Raw genomic sequence first — 15,535 nt, 5'->3', positions numbered from 1 at the left:
CATCTGGTCTGATATCGTACGTTGCTGTTTTGTTCGCAGGTGGCAGTGGGGAACTGTATCGAACTCATACCGGAAGTCAAGGAATACGGAATCAACCTGTATACCGGTATCTATCGCTGAAATGGCATAACGCAGTCATAAACGATATTCCAAAATCCTACAACAGACCGACATTTATGTGCGTCTTTTCTACGACATTTCTTGAAAATGTGAGTGACCTGCGCTTTTCTCCAGTCATTAGGAACGCTTCGCTTCTCTAGTGACGTTACACTATTGCCACTCTTTGTAGAATCGTATTGGTATCCCATTACATCCAGTAAGCTTTCCTCTGTTGAACTATTTCAGTTGCTTTTCTATCCCGTGGTCACTTAGTTCGATATCTGTCAATTTGACGTTCGTGCAACGATTAAAAGGAGGAACCACGATACGCGCTTCCTCAGTGAAACTGCTTTACAAAGAGGCGTCTAGTATTTCTGCTTCTCTACCCTCCTACGTTTCCATATCGTTACAACCACAGAGAGTCTGGAGATGACCTTGATCTGTTTACTGATTTAACGTAATACGAAAACTTCTTAGAATTTTCTGTCAAGTTATCGGATAAAACTCTTCATGCATGACTCTCCTTACGCTGATTTTGGTTCCCTTCAGTTTTTGTTTGTTAGAGAGGAAGCTATTACGAAATGAAAAAAAGCTTCACTGCAAAGTTGAACGAAGCCGAACCTTTACACCGCTAACGAACCGCGGGGTGACTTTTCTGTGACTCACAACTTTACTCGGTGCGTGCCTGTCTAGAACATTTTGTACAATATTCTTGAACTTTGTCAATTGACGCCCAACGTTCCTAGAGATGAATTTTTCATACTGACCACTCCAGTAACCTGAAATCTGTTTCCTGTCGCTCTTACTAGGCAAAAATATCTTCTTTCATTTCTTTAAATTCCTATTTACAGCTGTATTCAGTGATGCTGTAACGGCATTATTACCATTAATTTCTTGCTATACGCTAGCTGACTCTAAAAGTTTGGGACTGTTTCTGACCAGGAGATGTAATACTTGATGTTGCCCTCACAAGTTGGTTCTCAGATTAGCAGCTCAAGATTATTTAGTGATAAGGAATTTAGAACAATTCCTCCTGCTTCTCTGTCCCTTCTACCCACTTTAATCACGTGAGGCTCCCAGTCTGATATTTTGAAATCTTCAGATAGTATTTTAACATGAAGGTGGGGCGAGGAAACTTCTGGCCGGCACTTGACTGTGAATTACAAGATAACCACGTAGATGTAGATGTGAACAACAGCAGTAAATTTATACTAAATCTTCTGAAAATCTCCACTGAAATGTTCCGCCACTACCACTTCTGAGGCAAGGGCTCTATATAATCATCCGAAGACCACTTTTTATTTACTCTTAACATTTATTTTCCTCCAAATAATTTTACGTTCGGAGAATCACCTCGCGTGATATTTTCGAATCTCTTACGGTTACAAACTTACCTCCACGCAAGCGTTCATTCTATCTGTACCCCATACATTCCAGTCGTAATTTAGAATTTCATTACTATGGACATATTCTACCCCCATGAACCATGGACCTTGCCGTTGGTGGGGAGGCTTGCGTGCCTCAGCGACACAGATAGCCGTACCGTAGGTGCAACCGCAACGGAGGGGTATCTGTTGAGAGGCCAGACAAACGTGTGGTTCCTGAAGAGGGGCAGCAGCCTTTTCAGTAGTTGCAAGGGCAACAGTCTGGATGATTGACTGATCTGGCCTTGTAACAATAACCAAAACGGCCTTGCTGTGCTGGTACTGCGAACGGCTGAAAGCAAGGGGAAACTACAGCCGTAATTTTTCCCAAGGCCATGCAGCTTTACTGTATGATTAAATGATGATGGCGTCCTCTTGGGTAAAATATTCCAGAGGTAAAATAGTCCCCCATTCGGATCTCCGGGCGGGGACTACTCAAGAGGATGTCGTTATCAGGAGAAAGAAAACTGGCGTTCTACGGACCGGAGCGTGGAATGTCAGATCCATTATTCGGGCAGGTAGATTAGAAAATTTAAAAAGGGAAATGGATAGGTTGAAGTCAGATATAGTGGGAATTAGTGAAGTTCGGTGGCAGGAGGAACAAGACTTTTGGTCAGGTGAATACAGGGTTATAAATACAAAATCAAATAGGGGTAATGCAGGAGTAGGTTTAATAATGAATAAAAAAGTAGGAGCACGAGTAAGCTACTACAAACAGAATAGTGAACGCATTATTGTGGCCACGATAGACACAAAGCCCACGCCTACTACAGTAGTACAAGTTTATATGCCAACTAGTTCTGCAGATGACGAAGAAATTGATGAGATGTATGATACGATAAAAGAAATTATTCAGGTACTGAAGGGAGACGAAAATTTAATAGTAATGGGTGACTGGAATTCGAGAGTAGGAAAAGGGAGAGAAGGAAACATAGTAGGTGAATATGGATTGGGGCTAAGAAATGAAAGAGGAAGCCGCCTGGTAGGACTTTGCACAGAGCATAACTTAATCATAGCTAACACGTGGTTCAAGAATCATGAAAGAAGGTTGTATGCATGGAGATACATGGAGATACTAAAAGGTATCAGATAGATTATATAATGGTAAGACAGAGATTTAGGAACCAGGTTTTAAATTGTAAGACATTTCCAGGGCAGATGTGGACTCTGACCACAATCTATTGGTTTTGAACTGTAGATTAAAACTGAAGAAACTGCAAAAAGGTGGGAATTTAAGGAAATGGGACCTGGATAAACTGACAAAACCAGAAGTTGTACAGAGTTTCAGGGAGAGCATAAGGGAACAATTGACAGGAATGAGGAAAAGAAATACAGTAGAAGAAGAATGGGTAGCTTTGAGGGATGAAATAGGAAAGCAGTAGAGGATCAAATAGGTACAAAGACGAGGGCTAGTAGAAATCCTTGGGTAACAGAAGAAATATTGAATTTAATTGATGACAGGAGGAAATATAAAAACGCAGTAAATGAAGCAGGCAAAAGGGAATACAAACGTCTCAAAATGAGATTGGCAGGAAGTGCAAAATGGCTAAGCAGGGATGGTTAGAGGACAAATGTAAGGATGTAGAGGCTTATCTCACTAGGGGTAAGATAAATACTGCCTACAAGAAAATTAAAGAGACCTTTGGAGAAAAGAGAGCCACTTGTATGAATATCAAGAGCTCAGATGGAAACCCAGTTGTAAGCAAAGAAGGGAAAGCAGAAAGGTGGAAGGAGTATATAGAGGGTCTATACAAGGGCGATGTACTTGAGGACAATATTATGGAAATGGAAGAGGATGTAGATTAAGATGAAATAGGAGATACGATACTGTGTGAAGAGTTTGACAGAGCACTGAATGACCTGAGTCGAAACAAGGCCCCGGGAGTAGACAACATTCCATTGGAACTACTGACGGCCGTGGGAGAGCCAGTCCTGACAAAACTCTACCATCTGGTGAGCAAGATGTATAAGACAGGCGAAATACCCTCAGACTTCAAGAAGAACATAATAATTCCAATCCCAAAGAAAGCAGGTGTTGACAGATGTGAAAATTACCGAACTATCAGTTTAATAAGTCACAGCTGCAAAATACTAACGCGAATTCTTTACAGACGAATGGAAAAACTGGTAGAAGCCGACCTCGGCGAAGATCAGTTTGGATTCCGCAGAAATGTTGGAACACGTGAGGCAATACTGACCCTACATTTCTAGCATTTGTGGACTTAGAGAAAGCGTTTGACGATGTTGACTGGAATACTCTCTTTCAAATTCTAAAGGTGGCAGGGGTAAAATACAGGGAGCGAAAGGCTATTTACAATTTGTACAGAAACCAAATGGCAGTTATAAGAGTCGAGGGGCATGAAAGGGAAGCAGCGGTTGGTAAGAGAGAGACTTTGAGGTTCACCGATGACATTGTAATTCTGTCAGAGACAGCAAAGGACTTGGAAGAATAGTTGAACGGAATGGACAGTGTCTTGAAAGGAGGATATAAGATGAACATCAACAAAAGCAAAACGACGATAATGGAATGTAGTCGAATTAAGTCGGGTGATGCTGAGGGAATTAGATTAGGAAATGAGACACTTAAAGTAGCAAAGGAGTTTTGCTACTTGGGGAGCAAAATAACTGATGATGGTCGACGTAGAGAGGATATAAAATATAGACTGGCAATGGCAAGGAAAGCGTTTCTGAAGAAGAGAAATTTGTTAACATCGAGTATAGATTTAAGTGTCGGGAAGTCGTTTCTGAAAGTATTAGTATGGAGTGTAGCCATGTATGGAAGTGAGACATGGGCGATAAATAGTTTGGACAAGATGAGAAGAGAAACTTTCGAAATGTGGTACTACAGAAGAATGCTGAAGATTAGATGGGTAGATCACATAACTAATGAGGAGGTATTGAATTGAATTGGGGAGAAGAGAAGTTTGTGGCACAACTTGACAAGAAGAAAGGACCGGTTAGTAGGACATGTTCTGAGGCATCAAGGGATCACAAATTTAGCATTGGAGGGCAGCGTGGAGGGTAAAAATTGTAGAGGGAGACCAAGAGATGAATACACTAAGCAGATTCAGAAGGATGTAGGTTGCAGTAAGTACTGGGAGATGAAGAAGCTTGCACAGGATAGAGTAGCATGGAGAGCTGCATCAAACCAGTCTCAGGACTGAAGACAACAACAACAACAACGTGGATATATTTATCTTTCTACCGCTAGTGCCTTGTGAGTACTGGTCACTGTGGCCGATCGGTTCTAGAAACTTCAGTCCGGAACCACGCGACTGCTATGCACGCAGGTTCGAATCCTGCCTCGGGCATGGATGTGGGTGATGTCCTTAGGTTAGTTAGGTTTACGTCGTTCCAAGTTCTAGGGGACTGATGACCTCAGATGTTAAGTCCGATAGTGCTCAGAGCCAGTTGAACTATTTTAACTATGTTGGTACTGATTTCGTTTATAAGCGAGACTAGTTCGGAGACCTTTACACAGACATTCTCACAGTTACCTGATACTGTATCAACACTTTCTTTCTCCGATCTGCCGCGACTAATGCCACTCTCTTTAATTAATAAAAAGGATTGCATTCTTCCTTGTCTGAAATGAGAATGTATCTAATCGAGCCTGCGGAGGGATTTCTCTGTCCTAAAAACATCGATTTGTGCTAACAACACGTTCTCCGCTACCCTAGCGTACCTGAACTGTAGAGGAAGGCATCAATAGTCATAAGGCTATGATAGCATTAATGGCTACGGGTATTAAGAATGGTAAGGAAATATTCTTACTTATCAAGCGTTTCAGTGATGCAGAATGTGTATCTGAATAGTCAACATTAAATATTTATTGATGAGGACGATGACGTGATAAACAAATAGACAAAAATTCAAAAGCATCGTTCAGTACACGTTAGATAAGAACGTTCCGGGAGGTTTTTAAGGGATGTGAAATGAATGAACGAATTTAATGACGTGAGAGAAGAGCTTGTGAAAGCCTATTAGGTCATACCGCTGAACAGTTGTGAGTGTCGCAGGCGTAGTTGGGCAGACCGGCCGGAAGAGTGTGTAATTGGAGCGGGCAGTGGCGCCAGCAGCGGCGGCTGGGCAGCCACTTGCTGGCTGCACGTGGGCCCCGGGGGAGCGGCGTGTTGCTGGCGGCGGCGGTGCCTCAAATATTCAGCAGGCCGGCCTCGGCCCGCGTATAAAAAGCCGCGCCGCGGGCCTCCGACGAGTGCCGCCTCTGGGCCCCGCATCGGTGGGGGATGCTGCGACTTCACGGCAGCGGAAAGTCGTGTTCTACTTCATGCTGTGTGTTCTACGAGGCCTCACGAATTATACTTTCTAAGAAAACTTATAAACCGTCTGAAAAGCCTTGAGCAAAATAACTCTAGCTTCCAGTTACGAAGAGTGGTTTATTTTCCAATGATTATTCGGTAATGTATTTCTCGCTCTCGTCAAGTGCAAAGGGACTGATATGTGGTTCAAAGTCTAATGACGTCAGTGCTGCTCAGCACTTTGCAATATAGAGCTGTAAGTGGGCTTCTTCTGTGTTGGCAGCGCTGTGTAGCGCTTTGCATTGGATATGTCTGCGATTTCTTTGTAAGGGACTCTGTGGCTGGTTGGAGTCGTTGTTGGAAGTTAATCGCCAGCAGTGATGGAAGTACTGTTGGTCAGTTGGAGGTGAACGGCCAGCAGTGATGGATGTTAGATGTGTGCAGTTAGCATTGACGGAGGGTAGAGGTCTGAAGTGTTAGCGTAGGCTAACGATCTGTACATTCTCGACTTGGAGATTGAATATTATTCATGATTATATACCTTTGTACTAGATGTCAATGACAATTTATGTTTGTGTCTGAACTGGATGTCACATTATTAAGGTAAAAAATACATTGTTTGGTTTGATACAAAATATTTCCTTTTCTAACCACATGCCTATTAGTAGTTAGTGGCTTTAGTAGGTAGAATCTTTTATTTAGCTGGCAGTATTGACGCTCGCTGTATTGCAGTAGTTCGCGCAATGAAGATTATTGTGAGGTAAGTGCTTAATGAAATGTATAAGTTATTGTTAAGATTTCTTTTTACTCAGGGCCACGCTTTTGAATTAATTATTTGAAGTCAGGTTATTCTTTTTTCGCAGGCAGATTGCGTTGCGCTAGAATATTGTGCGTCAATGTTGACATGATAAGGAAAAGTAAAGAGAAAGTAGGTTCACTTGCATTCGATTTCACTCAGCAGTTTAAGTAAAATATTTAATAAAGAAGTTTAAAAGCTTCACTGTGCACCCTTGAACCCTGCAGTGTCAGATCCCCTGTTTGTGCGGTGCCCTAAGCAACCATCTTTATAGAGGATGATTTCCGAAGCTTTAATTTCAGGCGTTACAAAACCTGACTCTGTGAATGATTATAGAGGTATGCTCCAGTGCAAGAAAGAATGAGGATGTACTTCGTCCAATCACATTAACGTGACCACCGCCTGTTTTCGAAGTCAATGTCATTAACCACTGACAGATGACAGGTGGCAGCACTACCAGTGGAGGGTATAAAAATCGTGTCGGGGAACACGAAAAGCAGCAGTTGTTGTCACAATGTGAAAATGGAGCGATTTATTTGACGTACTAAAGGGCATGGACATTGGCTTTCGGATCAAGAGTGAAAGAATTTCCGAAACGGCTAAGTGTGTGAACTGTTAGCGTGCCGCCGTTGTTAAAGTATACCGTGCATGGAAAACTGGCTCCATCCAAAACCGGCGCCGAAGCAACTGTGGTGCTCCACGAGACACAGATGACAGGGGTGAGCGACGGCTGCGGAGATGTATACAGGCTAATAAACATGCAACTGTTGCCCAACTGACCGCCCAAATGAACCAAGGGGCTACCAATAGTGTCTCCTCAACGACTATTCAGCGAACGTTGCTGCAAATGTGCCTCCGCTCCAGGTACCTGGTTTATGCATCCTTGCTGACTGCTATTCATCGGCGACGATGGCTGGAGTTTCCACGTCAGTGACGCTATTGGACGTCAACTGAGTGGCGGCAGGGGCCCTTTTAGATCCATGACGTTCTACGCTCCATCAGACAGACACTCTGCGACAATCGTCGGAAGAGTCCAGGCTGGAGGAGACAGAATTATGGTCTGGGGAATGGTTCATTGTATTTCCAGGATTACCTCGTCGTTCTGGATGACACAACGAATCAACACAAGGGGTTGACATGGTACCCAATGATAGATGCGTTGTCCTTGGGCACCTTGTCCACCCCTGCATGCAGTTTGTTTTTCCTCGGTACGATGTCATCTACCAGCAGGACACTACAACGCGTCACACAGCTCGCAATGTACTGTACGTGAGTGGTTCGAAAGGCACCAGGATGAGTTTACCGGTCTGCCCTCGAGAATCTGTGAGAGAACCTCTATCGGAATGGTCACAGCATGGCAGCGCGGCTTCTGTGTCATCGAACAAAATTATATGATTGTATTATATTTAACTTTTCAGTATTTTATAAATGAGGCGTTGAGAATAAGGTCCTCAACCACAGTGTCGTCGATTTAGAGGCTCTAGCATGTATGCTTCTCGCATCGATTCATTTTATGGTGTACCAGCTTTACGAGTACTGTACCATACACTCTATATATGAGCATTTGCGAAAAGCTGTCTCACTGAATTCTCTTATATTCAATACCTTAAGAGTCAAAGCACAAATTTTCATTGCTATAGGAACGCTTAACGGTTACACTGACGCCCATTCCTCCATAAAAGCTGGATGCTATTGAATGAATGCCCCACCACAAAACCACGTTCCGTGGTTATAGCAATCCAATCCGTAAAATGGACACTGAGGATTTCAGAAACCTTAAGAGTGGTACCAACGTCACCACCAAACTCAAAGTGAATGTTTTTGGCAACAGTGTGTGTTTCGGAAGTTTTACAAAGATGACCTTTTTAATTTGCTGCCATGAACTGATGTTTAAAGTAACATACCAGGGGACGTTTAATAAGTAATGCCCTACATAAAAAACTATTAATATACATAGAAAATCGTCTTTGTTAGTGCTTCATATTTGATATTTTTTTTGTGCGCCGGTGAAGTTTCGAACAGTTCTGGCAGAGGGTCGTTCAATAAGTAATGCCCCACATAAAAAACCATTAATATACATAGACAAACGTCTTTGTTGGTGCTTCATATTTGATATTTTTTCTGTGCGCCGGTGAAGTTTCGAACAGTTCTGGCAGACGGTAGAGGCACAGTACAACGTCAGAATGGCGACTACATACGACTCTCGTTACAAGCAGCGTGCTGTTATTGAATTCTTGTGTGCAGAGAAAGAAACCGTGGCGAACATCCATAAACGTTTGTGTGCAGTGTATGGCGATGCTTGTAGTTAAGAGGATTACAGATGGGATGGGTAAAGAAAGAGCCACAGAAAATGCAGAAGCAGAGTTTCATGATAAGCCACGATCGGGGCGTCTTCCCACAGCTATTTCTCCAGACATGCTGAATCGTGCGGATGCCATTATTCGTGCCGACCGGCGCATCACAACTCGGCAACTGGCTCTACAGTTGTCGATCAGCATTGGAAGTGCGTCTGCAGTGATCGAGAATCGGATATTGAAAGAGGTGCTCACGATGGGTTCCACGAATGTTCACAGCGGGTCACAAGATTCAAAGAAATGGCATTTCATCTGTTGGAGCGTTTTGAGACCGACGTAGAGGCTTTTCCGTCACGGATTGTTACGTTGGACGAAAGCTGGGTTCACCACTTTGCACCGGAAACAAAAAGGCAGTCCATGCCTCGGCATCATCCTCATTCACCACAAAGGAGAAAGTCAAGACAAAACCCTCTGCCGGAAAAGTCATGGTGGCAGTCTTCTGGGACTGTGATGGCGTCATTCTTGTGGATGTAATGCGAAGAGGGTCAACCATCAATTCAGAGGCATATGTGAAGACTCTGAATACTCAAGAACCGTTTCCGACGTGTTCGACCGGACAAGAATCCAGCAGAAATCTTGTTCCAACACGACAATTTACTCCCGCACACAAGTCTGAGAACCCAAACTGGGCTGGACATCATTGCCTCACCCACGCTACAGTCTAGACCTGGCACCCTCGGACTTCCATCTCCTCGGGCCACTTAAAGATTCTCTAGGGGGAACATAGTTTGAAGATAACGAAAATGTCAGTCATGGAGTGAAAACATGACTATGCCTACAGGACAAGAGCTTTTACCAGCAGGGGTTACATGCTCTTCCACGACGTTGGTATAGGCCATAGAACCTGATGGAGACTGAGCAGAAAAGTAGGACATCGACGAGACATGTTGATGTATATTGCCACCAAATTCTGACTCTTAACAATAAATACGTTCTGAGAAAAAAATGTGGGCCATTACTTACTGAACGACCCTCATAGTCTTCATTGCAGTTGAGAGAGGCCACAATTTTCTTCATCTCACATCGAGGGAGACTACAGTTTGTCATTTCCCCACAGTTTGTAGATGTCTTGCAAGATCTAGTGCCCAAATATGTGAAACGCAAATATCAAACTTGAAAGAAAAACACTTAACAAAACTACTAGATTTTGTGCTTAAATTGAACAGACAGTTTTATCTGAACCTCAAGCTAGAAAAAGTGCTTTATGAAAGCGATTGTCATGAGGACCATGAAGTGTTGGGATAGGTTGCAACAATGTGATTAGTGCAGTTACTATCCGTTTTTGTGTTCTGATTCTAGTTTCATATAAATTGCAAATTACACAATAGTCAAAAAGACACTATTGCCACTACCCTACATGTGAAAATTTCATGATTTAAAATGAATAATAGTAATTCTAAATGTTAACAAAAATTTCATAATATAAAAAGGGCGCATGAATTTCGTATATGAAGTATAGGACGTTGAGGCTTGATTAAAAAACAAGTCAAATCTAGGAGACAGGTAATTTGCATGCAAATTTCAAATTTAATTTTCACAATTATCTATTTTTCTCAAACCTTTGCTGCTGTGTTTTGAGCCCTTACAGTTCTCATTGCGTCATATACATTATGTTAGTTTGATATCTAGGGACAGATATCCAAGGATAACAGCTTTAACAAAATATAGCTTCGAAACGGACATTCGAATACAATGCTTGCGAGAAATATCACGAGAAATGGATCACATAACATATTTTACACAAAGCACACGGAAATTTATTCATAGGTAGGAAATTAGAGGACATTTTAATTCATATCGCTGCAAGACCATCATTCGCCCTCCTACATCCTTAGTTAACTAATAAAAATTGAACGCTTATCTACCCAGAGCGTTTTCACCATAAGATGGAATAAAATGGTTGTTGTACTGACAAGTATATTGGCTCAATATGGAGGCAGAGAAACAACTCACAATATTTGTCATATCTTAGTGTCCGATAATATTACTGGAAAATCTAAATAAAACCAGTTCTTGTTAATAGGGCCAAATTAATAAAGAAAGAGCAAGAAAATTTTTAGAATGGGAACAAAGTGATTGGGCATACTTGTGCCAAGTTCTTTGCAGAAGACTTCGCGATTGCGCCCTTTGTAAGCAACAGCACAACTGATGCGAGGTATGAAGAGCGGACTACCTACAAATGTACGTCAGGAATGTGCCCTGAACTGAAGAGCGCCCATTCATATAAAACGTGTAGAACTAGTAACACGACCTAACAGCAGAATGTATGAAACATACCTAGGCATGAAACGCTTATTAGTACAAAGATAAAATGGGCATAACGAAAGGAAAGGAATTTACGTGAAACTGAATATTTGCGACAAATATCTGACTTTGTATGAAAAACGTGTTGCTTGTAGCACCGTAGAACTTGTAGCACTGCAGCGTGCGATGGGCATGTGTACCTACACTTATTAGAGCATACAAATGTAAGATGTAAAATAATCAGCTTTTTCAAATAGAGAAACTGCGACACTGTCAACTGTATCAAATTCCGGTACCTAACTTTTGTACTGAAAAAATGAAGCATAGTAACGCATATACTCTGAAGCACGAAAGAAACTGGCGCAGGCAATACTGAAGTATGCAAACAGGCAGAATACGGCACTGCTGTCGGCAGTGTGTATATAAGACAACAAGTGTCTGGTGCAGTTGCTGGAACGTTTATTGCTGCTGTAATGGCAGGTTATGAAGATTTAAGTGAGTTTGAACGTGGTGTTATAGTCGGCGCACGAGCGATGGGACACAGCATCTCCGAGGTAGCGATGAAGAGGGGATTCTCCCGTACGACCATTTCACGACTCTACCACGAATATCAGGAATGAGTAAAACATCAAATCTCTGAAATTTCTGCTGCCTGAAAAAGATCCTCCAAGAAAGAGACCAAAGACGACAAGAGAATCATTCAACGTAACAGAAGAGCAATCCTTCCGCCAGTTGCTGCAGATTTAAATTCTGGGCCACCAACAAGTGTCAACGTGGGAATCATTCAACAAAACATCATCGATATGGGCTTTCAAAGCCGAAGGCCCATTCCTGTGTCCTTGATGACTGCACGATACAAAGCTTTACGCCTCGCCTGGGCCCTTCAGCTCCGACATTGGACTGTTGATCACTGAAAATGTGTTTCCTGGTCAGACGAGTCTCGTTTCAAATTGTATCGAGCGGATGAACGTGTACGGATATGGAGACAACCTCATGAATCCATGGTCCCTGCATTTCAGCAGCAGACTTTTTAAGTTGGTGGAGGCTCTGTAATGGTGTGGGGCGTGTGCATTTGGAGTGATATGGGACCCTTGACACGTCTAGATACGTCTCTGACAGATGACACGAACGTAAGCATCCTGCCTGATCACCTGCATCCATTCATGTCCATTGTGCATTCCGACGGACTTGGGCAATTCCAGCGGGACAATGCGACACCCCACAGGTCCAGAATTGCTACAGAGTGGCTCCAGGAACACACTTCTTTATTGTGCATGTTTGGGATGCCTTGCAATGTGCTGTTCAGAAGAGATCTCCAACCCCCTCGTACTCTTACGGATCTAAGGACAGTCCTCCAGGATTCATGGTGCTAATTCCCTCCAACACTAGTTCAGACATAGTTGAGTCTATGTCACGTCGTGTTGCGGCACTTCTGTGTGATCGTGGTGGCTTACACTTAGTCAGGTGTACCATTTTCTTTGGCTCTTCAGTGTGTACTGTTAACAGTGATTGGTTCTAATTTTGAGATTAATGGTGGAAAAGATTCTCAGAATTCACTCCCATTATTGAACATTACTGTAGGCAAGATGTACGCTCTGCAACACTATTTTCAGACTGCGAGAAAGTGCCATGGGGCTTTCTTCGGCTTAAAAAATGCACGGACACTTGCCAGCTTCGGAACCAGGTGGGTACTGTGTCTGGGCAGCAGGGTGAGCCTTTCGTTTGCCCGATCGACTAAAAGTTTCAAAATACACTTCTTTAAAAAATCTTACATCATTACCTACCAACCTACTCTCATTCTGACTGTGAACGAAATTTGAGCTTATCTGGTGACGGAATAAAAAAATGCATTTTGCTCTTGTTTGAAAACTGAAGATTTGCACAGATGTGATTCCCAGCTGATTTCATATTAAATTAAAATGCTCGTTTAGTACTTACACAAAGGTGTCGATTGTTGTTTTACTTACAATCATGTTAACTGAGCGAGTGATAACTGCATGAATGAAACACAATTAGGAGGAGACTTCGAAAAGTAAATTACACGTTATCATGGCAGGCATCTTGCTTTTCTCAACATAGCCACCAAGTCTCTGTAAACATCGGCCGAAAATTCTTACAATCGTCCAATTTCTCGACGATACTCGTAGAAATCCACTCCTTGATGACAGAGCCATTCGAAAACCGCTTTTTGAACGTCCTGGCTGCCGGAAAATGTCTTTCCCCGCATATGTTCTTCCAGTTTTCCGTAAAGAAGGAAATTCCATGGTGGAAGATCCGGACTGTATGTCGAATGAGCAACATCTATATGTGTGTGGCCTTGGTCAAATTATTTGCATAATTTCACTACTGGTCGACATGACATTTACTGTATATCACCAGAATTTCGCCGTGAATCAGTGTGAAATTTAGATGTTTTACCCACAAGGATCCCGCGTACTTCAGCTTCGGAGTACGTTTCCAGTCGCCACGCCGTTTCACTCGTACACGGTGATGCAGGTGTTATACGTACCGCAGCAGGTCTGTGTCTGCAGGACGCGCGGAACATGTACTCTATTCTGACAACGCACCGCTCTTGTTGCGTTATGGTCTTGTTGCGCAAGCGTTCACCAAGTGCATGCAAAGCCGCAGCAGGGTGACATTTCTTATTCACAGATTTGTAGTTGTACGCAGTTGCTTGTAAAGTTTTCCCTTATTATCCTCTCGCTGTGTTTTATTTTGGTTCTGACGTGCGGGCTGTGTAGAGAGCGTGCTCAAAAACTTTATTGGTAGGATTATATACCCCCAGATTCAGAAAAGGTCTGTTACGATCGCAGGGTGACACACTAGTCGTTGAAATGGAACAAAGGCTACGTTTAATTTATCGGCTCCACAACACATCCATGAAGACAATTATTAACTTTCTTTAATGACCGTATCTCACTACGAGACAGGAAGCCCTACGTAATACAAACCATAAAGCACTCCGTCTTCAGGCCACGAGTGGCCTACTGGGACCATCTGACCGCCGTGTCATCCTCAGTGGAGGATGGGGATAGGAGGGGCGTGGGGTCAGCACACCGCTCTCCCGGTCGTTATGATGGTATTCTTGACCGAAGCCGCTACTATTCGGTCGAGTAGTCCTCAATTGGCATCACAAGGCTGAGTGCACCCCGAAAAATGGCAACAGCGCATGGCGGCCTGGATGGTCACCCATCCAAGTGCCGACCACGCCCGACGGCGCTTAACTTCGGCGATCTCACGGGAACCGGTGTAGCCACTGTGGCAAGGCCGTTGCCACGGAATACAAACCATACTACACAGTAAAAGGCGTCCGCACCGCCACATACTCTCATGCATACTACTGCGCGACACTCGCCTCACGTTGTCGCATGCCAAACTAGGACCACTGTTGATGTCAGAAACAAAAAGCAACGCACTCCCATATCGACACAACAGTGTATAATGCACAAAACCCACATACACCGGCGTATCATTCAGTAAACTGATACTGAATTGGCCTACTTGAGGTACACACATATCTCAAATGCTCTACGCTAAATTGCATACTTCTTGACATTTGCGACGGCTTCGATCCAGGAAACACTCCCCCCAAAAGTGCAGGAAGAGAAGGGAAGAACGCGGCAATGTCGCTTTGTGGGACACCTTAGCTCTACAAGGCAAGAGCGTAGTACGATGTAAAAATGCAAGTGTAGGTTTACTTGTCATTAAATCACTACGAATCTGCCTACACTACGGAGCGAATAGTGAGCGGAAATAAATGCTACATTTTAATATAACACCTCTTTTCGGAAAGGCAGCTGTATATCGTCAGCAAAGACTGTGGTCTTGTTTACAATTTTATATTTTGTTTTAATGTCACGTTTCTGGCGAACTAAGACATCTTCAGATGTACGAGTAATATGGAGAGGGAATGGTCGCTGTCACCGGCATCAGTTGCTCATTATTAGTACACAACTAAGTGCCACAGCCGACATGGTGTCAGCGCAACCATGTCGATCTCTCCTCCACTATTCAGTTGAACAACGCTATTTCAGCCCAGGGCTAAAATGAAGGTTAGTGTCTAGAGCGCTGTTTGTTTAAGGAACAATTCTAAACATATTAATGATACTTCTTTCATGCCGCGGTAACTGCACCAAGAAAAGCCCACATCAATCTCCATCTGTAAAAAGGAGGAATAAAACACCAAAATGTTTACCACCTTTATTCGCAAGTATTACATTTTTTTTACACTGAACAGCTGCATGTGGAACCATTATTAGTCAGACTAATAGAACTATTTTTGTAGTGCCCCTGCCCACTATAGTACATTAGTACCGTTTACGACCGCTGTGCAGAACACCAACTGGAGAAATCAGCAAT

The 15,535-nt window shown here is 43.1% G+C and overlaps 1 pseudogene; it reads right to left on the bottom strand.

Annotated features, from left to right (window-relative positions):
- Positions 1-14,333: 14,333 nt before the first annotated feature.
- LOC124778394 lies at positions 14,334-14,451 on the bottom strand (annotated as a pseudogene).
- Between the last annotated feature and the right edge of the window lie 1,084 nt (positions 14,452-15,535).

This window comes from Schistocerca piceifrons, chromosome 2 (assembly GCF_021461385.2).
Source record: "Schistocerca piceifrons isolate TAMUIC-IGC-003096 chromosome 2, iqSchPice1.1, whole genome shotgun sequence".
NCBI classification, from domain to species: domain Eukaryota; kingdom Metazoa; phylum Arthropoda; class Insecta; order Orthoptera; family Acrididae; genus Schistocerca; species Schistocerca piceifrons.
This window is presented reverse-complemented; position numbering and strand designations above follow the sequence as displayed.